This window comes from Macrosteles quadrilineatus, unplaced genomic scaffold, assembly GCF_028750875.1.
Source record: "Macrosteles quadrilineatus isolate MER2022 unplaced genomic scaffold, UCM_ALF_1.0 Scaffold_5__1_contigs__length_97177068, whole genome shotgun sequence".
Classification (NCBI taxonomy): domain Eukaryota; kingdom Metazoa; phylum Arthropoda; class Insecta; order Hemiptera; family Cicadellidae; genus Macrosteles; species Macrosteles quadrilineatus.
In genome coordinates, this window is record NW_026542598.1 from 60,573,261 (window position 1) to 60,596,041 (window position 22,781).

Consider the following 22,781-nt stretch of genomic DNA (forward strand, 5'->3'; position numbering starts at 1 on the left):
ATCGCGTGATCCGACTAACAAGCTGCTTAAAACTCGATCAAATTGGCTTTATAATTTAGTGTCTGGGGAGACGACCAGAGGCGTGTGCATGTCCTGACTCATCCGGGGGGGTGGAGGGGGGAGTAGAAGTCATTATGGTATGAGGTGGTCTTGGTTGGGTATTATACTGACTATTAATAGATGCAAGTATAACATTATATACATGAGTATGTTTGCAATCTAAAGTTATGTTTTTTGCGTTTCAAACATTTAATGTGTAGCCAATCATGTTATGTTACTTACCTTCATCTTTGCATCGAAACCCGGTTTTATATTTTTTTTAATGTTTTATAATGTTTAGTTTCGATGTTGACCGTACAGAGAATATATCTGCACTTCCTTAACTAAAAAAATATTAGTTTTAGCGTAGAAAATAGCGCATTAAGTGATTCGGTTGGTAGACCTGCGTGTCCGGCCAGACAGTCTTGCCATCTTGCAACAATAAATCTACCTTATTGCGGCAATCACGTCATGGCTGCACCACTTTCTCGTTTTATTGTTTAACATTGTACTTTGTTCCAAAAAAGTCTTTGCATTTAAAATTTATATTTTAAACTACGTTTCAGCAGTTTAAAATGTATCAGTTTAAAATTGTGTACGTTCAGTAACATACATCATAGCGTCAAACGTGATGATGCAAAAAATATAAGGAAAATGTTAATATAAATGTTTATAATAATGTTGAAAGTAAAAAACCTGTCATGTTTATTGTTGAGTTTAGCATGGCAGGCAACCATAAATACTGCTTAGGCTTACGAACGAATTGTAATGATTGTGACACTTTTCCCCTAGGTCTCATTAGTACTAGGTTTTGGGTGATAGGTTGAGTTGGCGGTTTGCAATCTCTTTCAACCTGAAATTTTCACGTCTATTTGTCAAGCTATAGGTTTGGATGAAAATTTAATTTGAGTTAAGTATAAAAGTTCCAGGTGTAATTTTGCTCATTATGAACTTTTGAAAACCCCTGTAAACACCCAAAACACAGATCAAGAGGTACTTACAACACAAAACAAAACTACCCTTTCTTTGTCCCACCCCTAACTACCCTTCCATAGAACCAACGGTACAGTTTCAATTTTGACGCACGATTTTCCACAGATGCCTAGATAAGGGCGGATCAGGAAGGACGGATGGCTGAGTTTTACTGATAAGCTGATACGAGCCCGGCGTGATATCACAAACCGTGTTGTTATCTATCTGCACCACTCGCCGATCACTAATCTCTCAATTATTGTGTTGTGGAGGGATTAGCAACCAGTAGTTAATATTTAGAACAACTATACAGCCAATTCATTTGAATGGGACTTTTTAACATTTGTTGGATGGATTATGTATAAATCCAGCAAGCAAGTTAGAAGTGAATTTAAACTATTATAATAAATAGCGTAACTTAAATTTGTTTATACCGTTAAAGGATAAAACATTATTACATCGAATATGATGTAGGCCTATAAGCATAGTCATTTGAAGAACCGGTTACTATATTGTTTCAACCATTCTTGAACTCCATTGACCTAAATACAACTGATTTATTACGGTAAATTAGCAATTTTCCTGCATTCTAAACGAAACCTATATAGGCATATTCAATATTTATTGATTTAACACGAAATGCAAATAACTCCGATTGTTAATAGGAATGTATTGATGTCGCTATTTCTTTCTGAATTGACTTATCGACGGTTTAACTGCGGTACAAGTTAAGCTACGAAAGCTCTACTAGTACATATAAACGTTAGAGCGCGTGACGCCAAGGTTTATATCCTGTCAATCGCCAATTTCCAATAGCACATTAAGAGAAGACACTCTAATCTATCTCTACTCAGTCTAATCTTTAATCCGTGCTAATAGCTATGTAATAAACTTTACCTTGTGATACTTAGCCCAACGTAATAAGGTCCATCCACCAAAACAGGATATACTTCTCAAGTAAGGAAAACTTTCATTGTATCGGTATTGGATAATTACTTTCAGTAGAAGCTATGTGATTTTGCAAACTATTGACTGTACAGTCATATAAATCTCCATATTTTTCAAGTCTTGTTTCAGATTTCTTTTCAAAAATATAATTTTCACATTCAACAATTTTTATGAAACTGGAAGCCTAATTCACTACCAAATTTATCAAATGTTGTAGAAGTTTTCCCCCGTACCATCAGTTGTCTAATAGAAACTATTTTTTTTCAATGGTGGTGTTGAAACACTGACCATTATATGATGAGATCATCAAGATAGACATATAGACGGGGCGGGTCAATGAGGGTGTAAACAACCCCTACCTAGCTGCACGCTATCGTAGCTGCTAGCTACGCTAGTATGGTATATAACGATCTGGCTAGCCTTATAGTTGATGAAAAACATTGCAAATTTAAACATTTAGAAATCCCTCAACTGATAAAGTAGAAAACCCGTACCAAGTTTGAAGCTGGTACCTCCAGTGGTTCCAAAGTTATATAAAAAATACATAAACACCGACAGAGGGAAAACGAAGCGACATAGGGCATATGTTTATGCGAAATTTTTTGTTTGTTTTGACTTAAGGAACATGAACATGACTACGGAGTTTCCGGAGAGATTTTCATATAACACGGTCTAAAGCTTAGGATGGATACTAGGAACACAATATTGAAGTTTCAACTTAATTTTAGAGGCCTGCGATAAAGTTTAGAAACAAATCTAAGCTTTCAATACGAAAAGTTCCAAATTGCGTAGATACATATTAATGAAAATCAATCTACAGCAATAAATAAATGAACATATTATCGATTTTACAAACCCTCCCACCGTCAAACCCGTCTAACTGGATGGTTCGCAAACACATTGAAATATACAGTATATGTTACATAATATGTAGTCTATTATCAAAACTATAATTGTTTACGATACTTATAGTTCTCATAGAAACGTAAACAAACATACATGCTTACGTATAATTTGTAATGTGTTTTGACCCTAAGACGAAAAAGCGCAGCGGTCTCTACGCCTAAAATTCATCCTGCAAGAAATTCAGCTGAACATAAATAAGTGATATAAATGCTATAGACTATTTCACGTTAGTTACAAGCTTCATTTCGGCGCACAATGAGTTAAAAATCAACATTATTATACTGTAACGTTGTACACATTCTTAAGCAGTGCCTGTATACGCTGTGACGCAAAACAGTAGCTGTATCTATATCACATAACTCGGCTTGAAGGCGCACTCGTGTACAACTCTATTCACCTACATCTTATTAGTATACGATAACTATTTAGATCTAACAGTTTTAAAACTTGTTTATTTAATTGGTTAATATATTTACCGTCACACATTTGTTAGTTTAGTTTGGACGTAGCAAATTTTACAGTTTACCACACAATCAACTTTTTTCACAGCATGGTTTATCAAAATGCATCACTACATAAAGAGCAATGACATTAACTTAACCCTGCTCATATTCATGCTGCACTTTATGTTTGAGGAGTTTGTTACTTGACAGGTGTGCCGTGTCAGATATCAACCGTCATTCCCCCCCCCCTCCCCCATACGTGACACCCCCTCCCACAACCCCTGTGTGTAAACCTCTAACACCCTGTTATTACTGTAAACTGTAAACATCTCTACCATATTCTTCATCCACCAAAAGATATCTCATTTTCTCCATTCAGTAAATTTGTGTTTTAACCCGATGAAGTTAATAAATATAAATCTGGGTAGGTGAGTGGTTACAATGCTTATCTTCAATTTTGAGAGTCACTAGATCTATCCGAAGTGGTTTCAATTCTGGACCCAGATACCATCTGTAATTGGGGGAATTAATTAACAAAGGTCGACATTAGATAGTTGTTAAAAGACCAGTGTTTGGACCTTTCTCTTATAAAAACGTTAAAAACATCAAAGACGCATAAAAGTACAAATAAAATTAAAAATAAAATGTCTGCATTCGCGAGTGTCTGTCATTATTACAAGTGTTTCAAACTGGCTCAAGACAACACTAATATCCGAACAAACCTCAACAACAAAAAACGAAATCACAGAAATACAAATTACTTTGTTACATTGTTAGAGAAGTTAGACAAAAGATTTATTTTTCGACTAGTTAAATGTAAAAAGATAGCAACGGACTTTTATGTAGTAATTATGTCAACGTATTTATGTAAAGATTCAATGTTACGTTGAGATAGATTTACTTTCAAAATAATGTATGTGTATTTAATAGACTTCGTTTTACGACAGTACGCCAGTGCTTTATCCCTTTGCCAAGTTTTAATCAATTATTACTTAATTGTAAATATTTTCCATTTACAAGCGTAGAATGAGTCAAAACATAAATAAAAAATAACCATAGATAGTTTACGTGTTTCTTCAAATGTTATTTAAATATATTTACTTTACTAATTATATAACTTTATTTATTTATTTATTGTGTAGACCTAACGACTGGTGGAAAATGTCTTAATACTCTCGTCCCAGCGTCTGGTAATAAATGAGGAATTCCCAAAAATGGTGCTGAACAAAAAACGGAAAACATTACTAATTACGGAAGAATAATGGTTTAATTCAGTGGAATTCGGCGGCCATTAGCTCATTGTTGAGTATTAATGTATCATTAGTGTGTGACGCGGCGGCCGTTAATGATACATTTAACACAAATGACTACAAATCGTACACTGACATTAGTTTAGTACACTGGAACAGTTCCAGGCTGCACTAGCCATTTCAATTAAACTGCCTAAACACCGGACATTATAATAAACATTTTGTTTCTTTAAAAACAAGCATAACAAATCCAATTTGTCATATAGTTCGTTTCCTAAAAGGATTTTAATGGTTATAGCTAAAAAAAAACATATAATAAACGAGTATTTGCAAAATTTAGCATTTTTACTGTACTACGGTTTTAAATCAAACTTAGGTATTTTGTATATGTCAGAATTCATTGTCCTACTTCTGGATATTGCTTTATATTAATTAAATTATTATTGTTACCACCAAACGCGTGCACGCAACGTGACGGTATCAAAATAAATGTTTAATGTAATGTGTTTTTCTACGTGTGTTCTGTGTTTTATGTTTTAAATTGATGACGAATCTAAGAAGAGAATAACCTGAGGATGTGGCAGTCGCCACGAAACATGTAGTTGTTTATCTACCAACACTAAACGGATATTGTAAGGTAACAATAATAATTTAATTTGTATATGTGTTCAATGTGCAAAAGGACAATATACATATACTTAAAATTGTGTTTTTAAAATTTGTAAATTTTTCATATTTGTATGTTATCAGTTTTATTTTGGATTGTATGGTTTTAAGATTTTATGCATATTTAGCAATTATTGATTTTCTTAATTTATTCAGGCATATTCTCAATAGCAAACGTTATTTACAATGAGGAATTGAAATATATGGATTATATGTAAGTGAATGGAATCTAATAAATATTAGCAGCAACAATAATGAATATATGAAGACCGATAATGTAATCAAGATAATGGGCTGGCAACTAAAAACCTAAAAACCCATTCCATATGCAATAAATTATACTTTCGTAGCATGCATAATTTATTTACAATACTTACATGAAACATATTACATCTTGTTAATAGCCTACTAACGTATAAGATATAAGAATAAGAATGAAGTAGCCATGTGATATTAAAATATCTGATTCCTTTCTGGAAGTTCTGTGTTCAAATACATATCATAGGCCTATGTATAGAAATGTATTTCATACCTAAACATCATTTAGGCCAAGCGTTGTAGCCGTAGCGTGATTACCACAACGAGGGAATTTATCGCTGCAAGATGGCAGCACTGTCTTGTTGGACACGCAGGTCTACCAACCGACTCATCTCTATGCCCTACTAAGGGGTTGTAATATATTAGGTAGAATAACAAGTTTATTTCATTGTATACGTTGGTAACGATCACTTTGTCTATTTACTATTTCCATGCGTAAAATTATCACTACATCTGTGTTTTACATTTTGTATCCTACAACCTGCAATAGATTGTGTGTCGAACAAACCAGTTCCCCGTAGAAAAAATCTTCAAGGGAATAAACGACCATAGCTCAAAAGTTGAAATCCGTTACGAGAAAAACTAACTCAGATGAATATCATAGCTAAAATAATAAGAACTAAAAAAAACTGCAATAAAAATGTTGAACCTAATATCGTATAGCAAAAAGGGTAACATAAAAATGTGACTATAGGCTACAAAGTACCGTACAAATAAGGTTTTTTATTGAGAAAGAGACTCATAGTTTTTGTGTTGTTGTAGAGAATGGAAAGACAAACATTACATTTGTAAAAATAAAAATAAACAGAGCTATTGTCTGTACACCAACAGACATTACTAATCATATTATAATAAAATTAACTTAAAGTTTTCAATAGGAAAATACGTCTACTTGGGATATTCAAAAATCAGTTTTTACAGATTATCTAAATATAACAGCCGCGTCAATGACCTATTTAGGACATGAAATAATAAATCATACCAAACAACACACGAAAAAGAGAAAAATCTCAACAGTATAACCCAACAAATACATTCCCAATCTAAAAACGAGCTGTGGAATACAGAGTTATCAAAGAGGGAAACGAAGTGTCCACGACAAAATTACAATAGCTGGCCAAAGACAAACACCACAGATAAGGTACACAATACGGACTCTGTGTGGTGAAGTGTCACAATACAACTGTTGTGATATCTAGCCATTGTTTAGAATGTGCATTGGAGCATGCCTTCGATTGTGGACTGTATCGAACTGAAAACTTGAATCTGACTTCGTTTTTGGGAGGTTACACTCTAAAGTAATTTATTAACTTACCTCTGTAAGTAGTTAATTTTTTCAGTAAAAATAAAACAAATAAATAAATAAATTTTGGATAAAATTTTTAATAACTGAAACATTAACTTTTGTTGCTTAAAATATGAGCTACGAGTAAGGTTTGGGTAAGTTGCAGACCTAACCCAGTGATGGGATTAGACACCGTAATGAAATATAGGCCTACACGAACTTTGGCTGTTTTGTCCAATTTCCTTTGAGCGTTTAAGTTTTCTTTCTTTTAGTAAACAAAAATATATTTATAATCTAGTTAACGTCTAATTGTTTTGGGGAAAGTATTAGGTTATTTAGCACAAAAAACCCCTAAAAATAACTACACAGCTTTAGTAGCAAAATGTTTGCCATCCTTTATGATGTAAGTAATATCGAATGTTACCCAACTGTATTAAATATAACCTCGCTGTTAAGATGGTTAATTTGCTTACCTTATGAGTGCAGGAGATTTAATTTCTCGTATTATCTGAAACCAAAAAACAAAATTAAACTCTACAAGCATTTTCTAAAAACTAATTTTATCAAATTACACCATGAATGGTATGGTTTATTGACTAGAACGAGCACTCCTCCTTTGTCCTTTATCCACAAATCGGATTTTAACTTGGCTGAAAATACTGTGACACGATAGTTCGTATCTCACCTTATTTGTAATCATTCTTATTTTAAAAATAAAAAGGGTAAGTCCAAGAACAGGACGACAACGGTCTATTTTAATAAACTTCCTCCTCTAAAAATCATGCGATCATTATTATTACAACAGGGACGAGTTTGAAGTTTGTTTGATATCGATATATCTAGTGAATCACATTTTACAATCACAAATTACAGTTATAAATTAGGCACTATTTATACTATTTCGTAATAATATAGGTTTCAGGGCTATAAAAGCTACTAAGGTTACTAGGTTGAATGTTTTTGGAAATTAAAAAATGAAAGTATAATATTTACTTTAAATCTGCAACTTTTTAATCGCTGCAGGACAACACACTAGAAGCGCTGCGGGATTCCCTGGACGATAAATTATAAAGCCAATTTGATCAAGTTTAAGGGTGCTTGTTACCCTACACGCGATGTATCTTGTTTTACGTAAATCGCGTTGAACATTCTGAGCGTGAAAACTTTGCTTGTAAAATAAATCGTGTTATGTAATATTGTGTTATTAATAGACTTAAAATATATCCCAAGGGGGGAGTTTGTTTAGACTTCATTGGGTTGTTTGCCATTAATTTCATCTTACGTTGGAGACTATTTACTTTTCTGGCACGAACAAGCCAAATTAAAAGTGAGGAAAGATGCCAACAATAGATTAGTTATCGTAAACTTTTCCGTTGAAGGAACCAAAACGCTGAATCACTCAGATTAATTAATTATTAAATTGGTCAACAACTGTGCAAATAATAGAGATTACAATTACATGAACTATTTTTATTTTCCCCTCATCATCTATTTAAAGTTGAGTTTGTCAAATGTTTGTCCCATTCAAGAAAATTTATACCTGCAAAAGGAATCAACGATCAAAATTGGTGAAAGATGCTACTATCCCCAGGAAACTTTAGCGGTACCAAATCATATACAATAAAAATGCACAACAACCATTATTAAAGTAACTAGGTAAAACAAATATAATAACAACAAACAACAATCAATGTGTTAAAAAACTAAATGCAATGAACCAGCTGTCACTACAGAATCTACCACCTGTTATAGTATGGTTTTAACGTAAGAAATTTTAAAGGATTATGTACATTATGTAGATGTTTTCAGTTTCAGTAATCGTCCTGCTTAGTTATTTTACTATTGAAACATTAACACCAAATACAAATGTAGGCACTTATTTTACGTCAAATTATTGCATTTTGGTTAACAAAGCATACACATCTATATCCCTGTAGCCAATCTATTTTAAGTAGAATAAGCCACTCATTGAATGCACTGCTTCTACAATTAGTTTTTATGAAGAATTAGGAATTATCTGATAAGTAGCCGTGCTGCTGACTACGAACAGATGTTTCTCTGACCAGGATCTATTATTATAGATACAAACTGTTACTATGGCATGGTAAAAAGTAATTCATCTTCAAACCTTACTTTGAAAAGATCACATTATTACTTCTCTTACTCAATCAAATAAATAGTACTTATACTTTAACTTTTATACTTTCTTATGAAAGTATATTTCGTACCTAGGGCCGAAAATGAGGTTTTGCCAGCTCGAGATAGTTTCTAGACGAAGTCGAGAACTTAAATCGATCGAGAGCTGCAAAACCATTTCGGTCCGTGGTACGAACGCTATTTTTCACCACACTATACCACAATACACTATTCGCCACTATAATAATGCACACTGATAGTCAACACAACTACAACTTTAAGGTTATGTGAAGAAATAATTTCAGGAATCAGCAAAAATCAAAATAAATAGTTGCTAGGCAACGGTGACAATAACACAATTCTATTGCAATGCTATGGATTTTGATTGTGTATTTAAAATGCATTCATGTTTAAGTAAGTAAGCGGACAGCTGATTTTGCGGCCCCGGGCTGTAAAAACCAGCTCGGTCCCCAAATTACGATGACAGCTGGCATCGCCAGCAAAACGTAACTAGTAGCCACCAATTAACGCATTTAATACAGCCAAAAACATCATAGTGTGGTGAAAAATCTATAGTTTCATTCAAATTTCTACATTAAAAAACTTCTCAAAACAATGATATTTTAACACCTGAACACCTTCATCAGCAGAGAGCTGCTAACAATACAGTATGTCTTTATCTAGGTTTATAGGTTTACTACTTCGCATGACACCAATAATGAAATTTACATTATACAGACTTGATGTGTAACTAACACGCACACAGTATTCAACGCAGTCCTCCTTGCCTCAGTCTCTAGTTGATGAGTATTTAAACACAATATCTTTCTCTGTCCATTTTTGTCAAGGAAGCTGTTGTTATTGGTACTGTAGAGTTATTAAACCCTCTTCCAAATATAATTAACATATAGTTCAAGGTAATGACACCTTGAATACATGTCTTCAACCCTACAACATTAGACTGTACAACGGTGTAACTTATATTGCATAACATCAGTTAGCCTTTATAGAATAGCATTGTTGTGTGTATCATTATTAAAAATGAGGAGTACGTAGATTTTCCCTGAAAATTAATTAATTTAAGGGCTTAATTAATTGTTCACTTGACTTTTGTTACTTTTTCACCTACTAGTGCCACAAGCATTTCACCAAGCACCGTTTTCTAGAACTAAAATGATTAACAGCTGACCTAAATCTACAACCTTCAAACAAATGTCGAATGCAATACAATTATAACTAAATTATCGAAGCGCCAGAGTGTATTTTGCAAATCTCAGTTAAATTAGTAGCTATAACATATTATTATTGTATTATATTGACTAACACAGTCGGATTGAGTCATCGAAGGTAATTTTTTTAGATAACTATGAACTTTGAATACTGAATTAGATAATAATTTGGTATACAACTTTAGCCAGTTTCTTGGTCAAAGAACACACTGTTTGATGTTTTGAACAAATTTTCTTTATACTGTAGCTAATTATTGTTAAATAGGCCCATTGGTTTGGATGAAAAGTACGAATTTGGCATTTATATGAAACCAACATACTACTTAACTAACTTAAATCATCCTAAAGAAATATCCTGAAATTCAGTCATCATGCAATACAAGCGACAACATACAAACTCAAAAGTTAAGTAGTCAGTGTAGTAAAACGTGCTATTGCTGTTTTAACGACAAATTTTACTATTAAAGGTAGAAGTGACAGAAAGTACGCGTTTTATAAATTCTAAAAACTGTTTAAATGCAATGCAAAAATATATTACTACACATTAATACACAATAAGTAGCATTATTGACTAGAATAATATACAAAAATTATACCATACACAATATATATCACAGCAAATTATAATATAGCAAAACAAAGACCTACTTAGTATTCATTTCAGCTAAGGTTTAAAACTGAAATGTACAATATTTTATTATAAAAGTTGTCATTTTATACCAAAGTGTTTTACTGTGAGACATAAATGTAAACCTGGATAAAAACGCACGGCTGTCCACAACAAGACGGTTTATGAGAATACAACAATAAAAAATGTGTAGAGAGGAGTCTTAAGTCCTCAACAAGGAAACTGTTTATTCATCTTGCTTTGCTGTGTAAGGTCATGAATTTTTAATGACTACATGCATATTTTTCACTTATTCTTTTATGATTATAACACTTGGTGGATAATACTCGTTTAATACTTAAACTACCAATACTGGAAACTACATACTGCATGTTTGTGGGATAATATTGCTTGTAACTACTGTTACAAGCAAGATATTCAGGTTTTTATCCAGCTTACAATCTGGATAAAAATGAACAGGACAAAAAAGTTGAAAAATGTAACCTGAATTCAATTGCGGAAGGTAAGCCAACCACAAGATTTTCAGGTATAAATTCAAATTATACTTTTATTATAAATGCTAATGTTTGAGCTCTGTAGAAGAATTTAGTGTCAAGCTGCATGGAGTGTTTCCATTATTTTTTCACCAAACCGTATTGTTTAGTTGTACTTTCATTTGAAGACAGTTTAAAGGTATTCTCTGTGCCTAAATGGGGGATTGTGCAAATAGAAATATTTTTATGCTCATTTTCAGGAACAGTTGTATGGAATTTATTAATTACTAATAGACCATGAAGACCTTATGGATAAATATGGAAGTACCCTATAATACTCGATATTTCAAAATAGATAGAAACATCACAATATAGTGAAAGATAAAAGAAAAATTGAAGGAGCTCTCTTAGTGTGATTTCCTATTAAAATTAAACTCTTTCTCTAGTTTTTCACCCTATGATATTTTATACGGAAATACAACTTTACAAAAAAGTTACCTTTTGCTTTTGGCGAAGTGCATACTCACTTGAAATAAGTTCTTTCTTCTTCTTTAACATGAGAGCGGAATAAATTCTTTAACATGATAATTTAATAAATACTTTACAGCAATGGATCTACAGTCAATGCTTCGACCAAGCTACTCGTTTGTATTGTTAAAAGTACTTGTTACTTCCTAACAAAACAATAGTGCATGCATATCCCGGTAACCAGATATTAGTGTGCAAGTAAACTCATCCTTGTCGTCAAACGAATCATTATTTAAGCACGGCAGTGGTAAAAGAGAGTTTTACTGTCTTTCATTTCCTTGAACGCAGAAATTTCCTGTCCTAAAAAGCTTTTGCTTGAAACCAATTTATCTTTTACAGCCATTTTTTGAAAAATGAGTCGGTGAAAGGAAAAAAGTGGTTTAGGTAATTATTTCCTAATTTTAGGGAATAAATCTCTGTAAATTATCAACCACGTAGTCATTAAAATCTACAGTAAATTTATTTTTAGATACAAATTCTTGTGAAATAAGTTGATATATTTAAATGTGTGGTAAACCGCCAAATGAAAATAACCATTGAATAACTATAATATAGTTTTGTGATTACTGCACTTGTTAGTTTTGTGATTGTATTCAGTCCTCAAATTCCACCAATTTGTGTGTTACAATTTTGATAATGACCCAGAAGTTCAAAAACAATCTTCACCATCTATTAGAAAACAAATAGCTGTCACCTACTTTTTGAAAGAAACTATTCTGTATATAATATCAACATCGAATTAAAAAAAATATTTTTACAAGTTGCATTATGATCGGTTTAACATCGAGCTTAAATATATTGGAAAAGTTGACGTAAATCATGTTCCCTCTCGAATTTAATTAAACTGCTCAGCCAAACACATCAATGGCTCATAGCCGCCGCTTAGCTCTTCGGTTTCATTTATTTTCTGATCATATCTCCCTTGCCCGATAATATCTTGTATTTAATCCCCAGTTTAGTTAAAATCAGTAAAGAGGTAATTTGTTATTGGTTTATTTATTTTTGCATTCCCTAATAACGTAGGACATGTTAAATTTTCATGTTACTATAAGTAAATGACAATTGATTGGTACACATTGAAATTTATACAAATCTAGTAACCTTGCAATTGATTCGCTACGTGGTGAATACAAAAAGGAAAAACATAATTAATTCTTAAGTAATGTACAGTATTAACATTTTTAATACAGTACAATCTATACTTAAAGAATCTCGATTTTACCACTAATTACTAAAGGGAAATATTCTCATTACTTAACATTATTTGTCAGTGTTTCAGAATAAATTATTGTTTTAAAATGTAAAGAGAGACTACGTAAATAGATATACCGTCCCATGGTTTCAGTTGAATAATTTTCCATTGGAACCATTCAATTAAATAGTTTTAATATTGTATAATCTAACATAGTAAAATTGATGGTCCGGGAGGCAAAGGCAAAGTCGATATCGGACCGAAGTCCTATTAATTCTAATACGTAGATTTCAGTTCAAATATCGTATTAATTTGGTCACATCATTTTGGCATGATGAAAAGCCAAACCGGCACAAATTGTCAATAGGCCTAATAGTAAGGCATACAGAAAGACAGAACATAACAGATACAATCCTCACATATAATATGGCTTAATTTATGGTTGTATTCACATTTTAATATTGGGTCTTTGGCGATAAAACATTGTAACCGCCCAATTTTCAGCAAGGGATTGCCACAACCTATGTATACCACCCTCAATACTGAAAAAACACCACGTGAATTATTTACCAAGAAACAGTCTATAACATCACTTAGTTTAAACATCTATTAAACTGAACCTGTATCAATTTTAAGCTGAATTCATCTTAATGTGTTGACGATGAACGTTACGCCATCAGAGTACACTTAGCTACTTAATAGTAAGTAGAAAGTATTAAGTGGTAGTAAAGTAGTAAAAGTATCCCTGGGCCACGCACCCCTCACACCACACATAGGCCCGCTGACAACAACAAATCGGACACCCTACAACCTCCCTTAGTCATGAGGGGCTTCAGTAATAGTGATAGCTGCTAAAGCTGTGATTTCGTTTACCGTCTTTATGTTGGTCTGGTCGAAAATCTACATGATTTTTTGTTTCAGAAATGATTATGTTGTGGATTGGATAAACACCAGACTAACCAAGCTAATAAAATAGTTAAAAGTGATTATAAAACATAAAACGACGAATTTTTGAAACTAATAACGTCAGTTTTACAGTATTTGCATTGTTGTAAGCTATTCTAGTTGTAAGAAGAGGGAACTTACCAAGGCTGTTAATTCAATTTTTGATGTCTAGCTTTTTTTCTTGCTCCTTCCTACGACCAAAAAGGCTAACAGCCAAAAATAAGAATGAACAAATACTGCACTTATAAACTAATTTCATCAATAAGGTGAGCCTGCTGTTCATTCTGTCCACCAAACAAATCCTATAACGGCTAGGTCTAAGTACTAGAGCTAGGTCTGTCTTTATCAATATATTGGACTGTATTTGAATAGATTTTAAAGGATAGCTGGATAGAGTGTGATGGGTGTATTACGTTTTCCCTAAGACGATCTTTAAAGAAATAGAACTAAACTTTACCTTCGTCATTGGATGTTTAATTAATGATCCTGGATAGGAATTGGTCCCAAGAGACCGAGCTAACTTTAATTTGACTTTGTTCGCCAACAAGAAAACTATGTTTCTGTATGCCGTAATAGCATAATCTTTCTCTATTTGAATGTTGAAATCGCCATTTAATTAGTGATAATTTAGATTTAATTATGTTTAGTTATTGTTATCATTAGCTTAGAGGTGAACGAACATATTTAAATAGCTACACAAAGCGTCACTTGTATCCTGGACCTATTTTTCGGTGAATTAAATTACCGCTTTGTGGAAAGTGACATACCTATTTTTACCTGATAGATAGATCTATAGTTTTTGTAACAATGAATAACTTATTTATAGCCCAAGTTCTTAATCAGTAAGAATTGATTATTGAAAACATTGTCCACGAGGATATAATTCAAATGTGCTTGGTTACTTATATGCTTGAATATTATGTTCAGAGATACATTAAAATTGGGTATCTAAAATACTGTAAATCTATTATTATCATGTCGTACTATCGTATTGTTAACAAACCGAATCCTCTGATACAGAAGAATGTTATCCTCACCTCTAAAACCTGTACCTTTTTATAGATAGGGTCCTAAAATATGGTAGGTACCGAACCACCAGGTGTAATTTATTACAGTTTATTACATAACCTAAAGCATTGGTAATTGGCCGGCCAGCAGGACTGATGCAGAATGTTTTTGCCACTATCCGCGCCCAATTTTTGCTTATAGAAAGTACTGGGTGATAAAAATACACAACTAAAAGGATGATGTTTTATTGTGTTTTAAATTCTCGAATTATAAAATGACAACTATATTTGGCAACAAATGAAACACTGGCAAACCTGGTAATTATGATTACTGCCCCAACCTCAACGAGTAATTCGCTAATATTGTTTAATGTTGCAAATTTTTAGTAATGAAGGCGTTGTTCAAAACAGAGATAATTCAATGATCACAGAATGTAAATGAGCTTTAATTTATTAAATGACAACATGTGACGCAGTGCGCTCATTGGGGGAGGGAGCAGATGTTTCGTTTGTAAACCACTAAAATATTAAAATAGAAACGGTGTTCTTTTATTATCTATGTTCATGGGAAAACTTTAAAATGAGGAATTCGTATCAGGAGTATGTAACTTTCTCGTTTACATGAAATCATTTGTAGCCTTACATGCAATACTGTGACGGTGGTCACTATTTTTTTTTCGACCTGTAGGTAAATTACGCAAATATATGTAACCTTTCACAATCCGTTTCAATTTGCAGCTGAGCAAAATTATTTTATGAAATTCCGTCCATTTGATAGATATGTTAAACTTTGTTGACCAAGTGCCTATTTAATTGCAGGTATATTCATTTCAAAGTAAAGCGGAATAGTTAAAAGTGTTTTCTCTAGAATCCCAAATCAATATCACGCCTTTATTAAAATTTGCATTAACTCCTTCAATGATTTATTAGCTGTCGAATATAAATTTAAAATGTATCGTTTGAATTGTAAGATTTATTAGTTAAAAATAGTATAAAGTTTTTTATATTTGTTAACAAGTAAATATTTTATTTTTTACCAAAATAGCTTGTGAACGTATGTAAGTTTCTAATAAGTATTGTTTATATTCCATGGTTGATATTTTTTACTTATTTGCGTTTGTCAATAACGTGTTGTTGTTCCCCTCATTAGTAGGGTTTTACCGTTTAAGTCACCTGTGGTTATGGAATGTCACACAAAAATGCTATGACACTAACATTACTAAAAATTAGAATATAGTGTTTCAAGATTCCGCGATAAACTACTCGCAAGCTTGGGACTGTGTAAGATGTATGTATACAATCTACTTAGTTTGGAATTGAAACAACAATGTTTGAATGGGTTTAAATCAGAAAATCCAATCCAAACCACATAATTCCTTCACTCAGTCGACAAAATGCTTTTCCATTTCCCGCCGCAAACATCATGTAAACCGTCACAGTCATATTGTTGTCGAATTCGTCCAATTTCCGGTCATAATTTCTTCTTCTTCATCTCCAGACGTCACACGTAAGCGTTTTGGTTTAAATCAATTTCGTATGACAAACATTGACACATGTTTAGCACAAATCGGAAATTTACAAATCCCGTTGCATTGACGCTGATCATAGATCAATTTTTTTTATATATTGTAAATTATGTATTTTGCAATAACATTATATTTTACCGAATCGTTATACAGTATTTTTTTGTTATGTAATAACAAGTAAACAGCTTAAAAACACATTTCTTAAACTGGTAGCAATATATATTTGTACAATAATGGTTACAACCAGATTACTTTTTTAAAAAGTAATCACTTTTTTATAAATTTATAAAATAGCTTTTAAGCTCTACTATTTTTATATGTGCTATTGCAAGGTGATTGGGTGGATTTTCAATTGGTTTTTAAGCTTGTTTTTGTTAAATTGTTATATTCGCAAAGTCGTAAAATATTATATTTAAATATTTGTTTTACAACCAAGACCTTGTTTCGTCCCAATGATTGTCCTGTTATTTATAGTAAATGAACAATGTCAGATGACAATTAGACCAAAAGCTGACAGATTTTCATCGGAATCAATCTGAATACTTTGAATTGTAGAACAAGCACTTTGCTCTTTTACCTAAAATAGCTAGTTTAAGACTCATGCCAGATAAAAATGTTACATAGGGTGAAGATTTTTTTTTTTTTGTAAAAGACAATAATGTACACAAATAGTAACTGGAATCCTTCCGACATTGTATTACATTTACTTTGTAAAACAAACCCCTAGCTTGTAATTGTATACATAGATTAACGGACATTTTGACTTAACTGCACCCAGAGAATCACTGGGCAATACACGTAGTAAACTACATAAAATTATGACTCATTAGCACACTATATTTTTGTCTAATTTATTAACCTCTCAGTGAATGAAAACATGCTGTAACGCAGTGATAAATCACAGGACAACCTCTTTCAGAAACATAAGCCAAAATCAAGTGTTGACAAATTAGTGCAAACAGCCGTGGAATGTAAATATGGGATGAAACAATTCCATCCTGGACACACATGCTAATGTGATAGCCACTAGAGCTCCGCCACATGTTCTGCTTGTACACAATTTGTTTAAGCACTACGTTTTTGTGTTTTTGCAATTAATTTGACTTATGCAATTATTTTGAATTGATGACTTATGACGTATTTCCCTCATTTTATAATAGCAACCTGCATCAACGTAACAGTTATTATTGATTATTTAATTAGTTCTCAAACGTCGATTAGTTAAACATGGGGAATTTATATTCTGAAGAAATTATTCCATGAAACATTGAAATACGCTAAGCAGACATATGGATAAAGAGGCTATAACCAACAAAGTAATGAATACAATAAACATATGTGTACTTAATAAAGTATATAATAATAAGGTAATTCAGTTTCCATATCGTTGTTATTGGCAGTAAAAAAGCAAGCACAGCTATGGAGATCTTGTTATTAGTTAATTACTAGAAACAGGACATATGCTGGCTGTACGTGCCCAAGTCTTAAACAATTTTGAATCTTAAACAATTTTATGACAAGGTTAGGGTTTATTTAAAACTAGTTAAACTTAAAAGTAATTATAGTGTTTTGTTTGTTCTTGAATAGAATTGAATTTCTTTTATAAAAATCCACAGTAAGTTTTAAATAAAAACTTGGTTTTATCAGGGTAAATATGATGATAGTTAAATTTTATATGACAGTAAATTAAATAAAAGGTATAGAACATAAATGTTTAAAAATAAAAATTATCGGTTTAAACGTTTAAAATGCCTTTGAAAAGTCCGTCTGCTGTATTTTATTTTATATGTTATTTGGGCAATGACAATAATTTTAGATGTATCAGTTACTGGACGATAATTCTTTAGGGCTTAGGTCTCATGTCTATTTTTCATATGTATATAAAATGTTAACGAAGCCTATAAATCATTGTGATTTCTCGATAAATATTCTTAGCCATACTGACTAAAATATTACATAATTAATTACTTTTTTAATTTGTCTAAGATTTACCAAAACTAGCCTCACCACAGGATAAGGGGCATAAACAATGTCTACTGGAAGATACTTACTTAGGTCTTGGTTTTACATCAAATTCAGACTAATAACAAAATTATCATAGATATTCATCAAACTAATTATTATTCGTTGTAATTTCTAAATAGATTTTCTTAACCATCCTAACTAAAGAAATTTTCTCTTGCTACATCACAGAACAAGAGACCATTAATAGTGGCAAGTCATTCAAAGAAATATACATTCTTAACTAGAGAGTCAGTCGGACACTCAAGATTTGTCGTACCAAATTATTGTTATGAAAAAAAAAAACAGATATTGAAAGAGACCGTTACTCAACACATTTGAGTCAAAACAGAGTTCTTTATAAACCGGACACACTTAAAACCAAAAACCACATTTTAGTCAGTTCAGCCACAAGCTATTGACTTTCGATACTGGAAATATAATTTTTTTACCTATTTTTAACGGTAGTTGTGTTTTTTATGTGCAGTGAATATTTCTTCTAATCAATAGGAAATTTGATGTTGCAGCCTTTTAATTTATGGTATCTCTTCCTCTGTAAATGCTAGATATAAGGCGTTTCTTCTTCTTTAAAGTGGAAATTACTGAAACTTTTTGTATAACAATATATCCCAATTATCTTTTACGTGCACATTTTCTATTTTCCTTTGTTTATTAAGTCCTGAATAGCCTTTTCAGTGTATAGTTTAGCATCGGAACATTTTTATATACATAACTTTCACTTATTTTTAAAATTACATTTTAGCTCATATCAAACAGAACTACAGTACTTTACATGTGTATCTTTTTTGAAGATTATTGTGTTTTAAATGCTTAGTTTACTTATATGGTTAGAGGAAATTTGTTTTTACTTTACTTTTTAGTCTATTTGAACCTTCGAATGCATGATTTTCAATACACTAAGATTTTATTGGTCAAAATCAGCTAAATAGATTTAAGAAACTTGTTTAACAATATGCTCTCAATGCCTGGACTTGAACTAATTATTGTAAATTACTACTTCCTCCGGTCTCTTCGCAGTAAAATGCTAGAAATTTAGTAAATGTCTTAGTAAATCATTCAGTTAAGTACCTTTAAGAAATGTATACTTCACAATTGCTTATTGATAAAATTGAAACACTTTTAACTTGCGTAAAACTTAAGAGCAATTCAACTGTAAAAGAACTGTTTACGACAGTTATATACATGATATAGATTTAAGACTTTCGCATGTTTTAAATGGAAATGTGTAGTTGAATTATTTTAGGCAATGGAGATTAATTATTTTACGATCTACAACTTGTCTCCAAGAGTTTATAATTTCAGGCAAAGGAATCTTCTATGTTGAACGTTCATTTCCCAACACTCGCTTTACACCTACTTAGCTTCAATTAACATAGTTCCAAAATAAACAACCTTGAATGTAAACTTGCGGAAATCATAGCCAGTTTCACACGGTTCGTTCCAAAATGCGTCACATAATCTGTCCGGTCAAGCAAGATATACGAGAGTTCTCAGCCAAAAGTCCCACACTGTCAAGCAACCTTAAATATGCATTTTACAGTTAATACAACGACATGGTCTTGTATGACCTACGCAACCAGAATTCCGAAGGAGGTTCCCCTCTAGTGCCATCTTTCTTTCAGCAGTCAATTAATTTGCGCGTCCGCCACTTCTGGCGCTCTGCCGATCCATTACGGCAGAATCACTAAAAATACTAAAGGAATGTGGCAGGGCTAATTAATGCTATCAATTCAACATTTCCCGATGAATTAAATTTTTGTATTTAAAGTTAAACTACTTTTTGTTTCTTACCTACAAAATATCTCACCCAGGAGATTTTCAAAGATCGCACGTAAGTACGAGTCACTCGCGAAACACACGATAAAAGGTACGCGTACCGACGTCGGGCTCTAGCGGCCAACTAACGCGTCGCGACGCCGCTCCCGCTCGGCCACAGTCGGCAACACTCGGACCACTTCGGCGCAGGCGTCGCGGGGTCGGAGGCGGGTTTCGGACTTTGGAGTTTGTTTATTACAGCTATCGCGTGTTTATAAACCGCGAATTGGTCGGGCTCGGATACAATCCGATTTACGATTGTTTAAAGTTAACTCTCCCGGGTCCGACCGCAGTAACATTCGCGAGAGTTAGCGATCTAACTAGCTTCCCAGCTGTGAATAAAACAATTAGTTTCCTAACATACTGTTGGTATGGGTAAACTCACTAACTAACAAATATATATGGTTGAGTAAAACGTCAATTTATTGTATCAATTTATGTGAATGTTATGTTTATGTCCAATTACTCACAGATATTATAAGGTGAATATAGCCGTGAGCTCTCAAACAGTCACATGACTGTTTTATTCAATTGATAAATTTAATGAAGGTACAGGTTACAGAAAAAACGGTGATTTTTAGTCATATATTTGCAAAGGATTTACAAAAGTAAAACATTATATACAACTGATTTAATGAGATTTGCATATTATGAAATATGATCCAAGGTTATAAAACCCCAAGTAAAGTATTAGGTGTACATTAAAATAATTTATGAATAACTTAAATGCAGATCATTCATTTATAGTAAAAAATTGATTCAGGTTATAAAACTTGAAAACAACTCTGAAAAAACTAATACTTCACCCAAAATCACGGTTTGGAACCAATGTCACGATTAATACGACAATGACGGAGAAATTTCATAACGCAAAACGACCAGTTCTGGATTGACCTGAAACTAAAACGCGATTATGACGTTAATCAAATATCGGGCTTCATTGTAATGATATCTACGAGCCGTCATTACAATGACATTAGAGAAGGTAAGCTTGTGCCGCAGCGCTGCAGCCCTACAATGACCGGATCACTGTCGTGCCCAATCAATGGAGGATTATGGTTCTGACTGTGACTGCTCCCAGCTGATAATTAGCTTCTGGAACAGCGCTTTCAACCATCAACTGCCAACCGTGGTTATCCTCACTTACAGCCCTGCGTCTCTTAACCGTATCACTTCTAGGGGATTTCTTTGGTGGTGAAAAGATTCTATACAGAAATTGGTGGAACTTACAGAACTGTGATTATGTTTATTTTTGTGACTCATTAAAACACAGTCTTTTAGGACAGAGTTCCGATACTTAACGAAAATAATAGACATAACTCCAATAAGCATTATCTTTTAAGATACGTTTAGCAAAAGCATCACAACAGTAACATTGACTTTAAATATTTAAAAAAATTAGTATGAAATGAAAATACCAGATTACTTACACAATCGACTTTGAATAGTTTAGACTTCTCATCTAATATTGAGTTCTGAAGCATTAACTATTTACGTTTTTGAAAGGTTTTGAACAGTCTGATAAAAAAAAACATAAAAAAAACTCCAAAGGCAACACACTAAATAAACAAATAGACAAATTCAAATTGCATATGTATGTTTTTTATTGGGCCAACAGGGGTCCCATCTAAAAGTAAATTTTCAAAGATGTGGTCATGATTTGTTACGCCACTATTGTAAAACATGTTTATTAAAATCCTAATGCTGGGATAAAACTAAGCTTAAGTCTGGGCCTATAAGCAGATTTCAGTAAACTATTTAAGGTCATGACTTAATCTTTTCTTGTAACATAATAATTCCGGTAATGTTTTTTGCTATATGAGTGTATACTCATATAAAAATAAAACATTTACATCGTTAAAATACCAATGCTATCCATCAAACGTATTTAGCACTACTATGCATTATGCAAATTTGTTGGGAGCGAGCTGGTCTAGTGGTACAGTGCGGGGCTTCGGTTCCTGAGGTCCCGGGTTTAAATCCCACCAATTACCAATGCATTTTATCTAAGTGATAATTCCACAACCCCTAGGCCTAGGGTGAAGTAATGTGAAAATCAATCCGGGCTAAGGGCATTCATACCGTTCAGGATAAATAAGCCCCTTAAAATTTTTAACGCCACCATTATTTCTTGATATGCCATCATGAAAATTAAATTAATATTCGGTGATATAATCAACAAACTTTTTTTAATTATAAAAGCTGAGTTGACTGTTACATACATGTGACAACAACTAACTTAGGCTACCGGAATGATGCTGTATAATGAAACTTGAGCTGGGGAAGGGAGTGTTAAGCTGGATATAGCATCGCAGCGGAGAAATTTGTAACGAGCAAGGATTAAAAAGGTGAGAGGTAGTAAGCGGGTTAGGTCTCGGTCCGGACCTCCCACTGAGCCGATTATGATAATAAAACAAAAGTGCGCCGACCTCATCAGCAAGTACAAGTGGCTG

The 22,781-nt window shown here is 32.8% G+C and overlaps 1 protein-coding gene across 3 annotated transcripts in view; it reads right to left on the reverse strand.

The window, feature by feature from the left end:
- The window catches only part of LOC128994030 (RNA-binding protein Raly-like), a 334,709-nt gene extending 314,298 nt beyond the window's left edge, over window positions 1-20,411 (reverse strand). For 2 of the 3 annotated variants that reach the window (XM_054418232.1, XM_054418230.1), the window contains exons 1-2: window positions 20,305-20,411; window positions 7,301-7,335 (exon numbers count right to left, since the gene is read on the reverse strand). The gene's annotated coding sequence lies outside the window, so the exon portion shown is untranslated. Of the gene's footprint in view, window positions 1-7,300; window positions 7,336-19,905; window positions 19,930-20,304 lie in introns of those variants that run through there. The other variant, XM_054418231.1, reaches the window with a different exon arrangement.
- Between the last annotated feature and the right edge of the window lie 2,370 nt (window positions 20,412-22,781).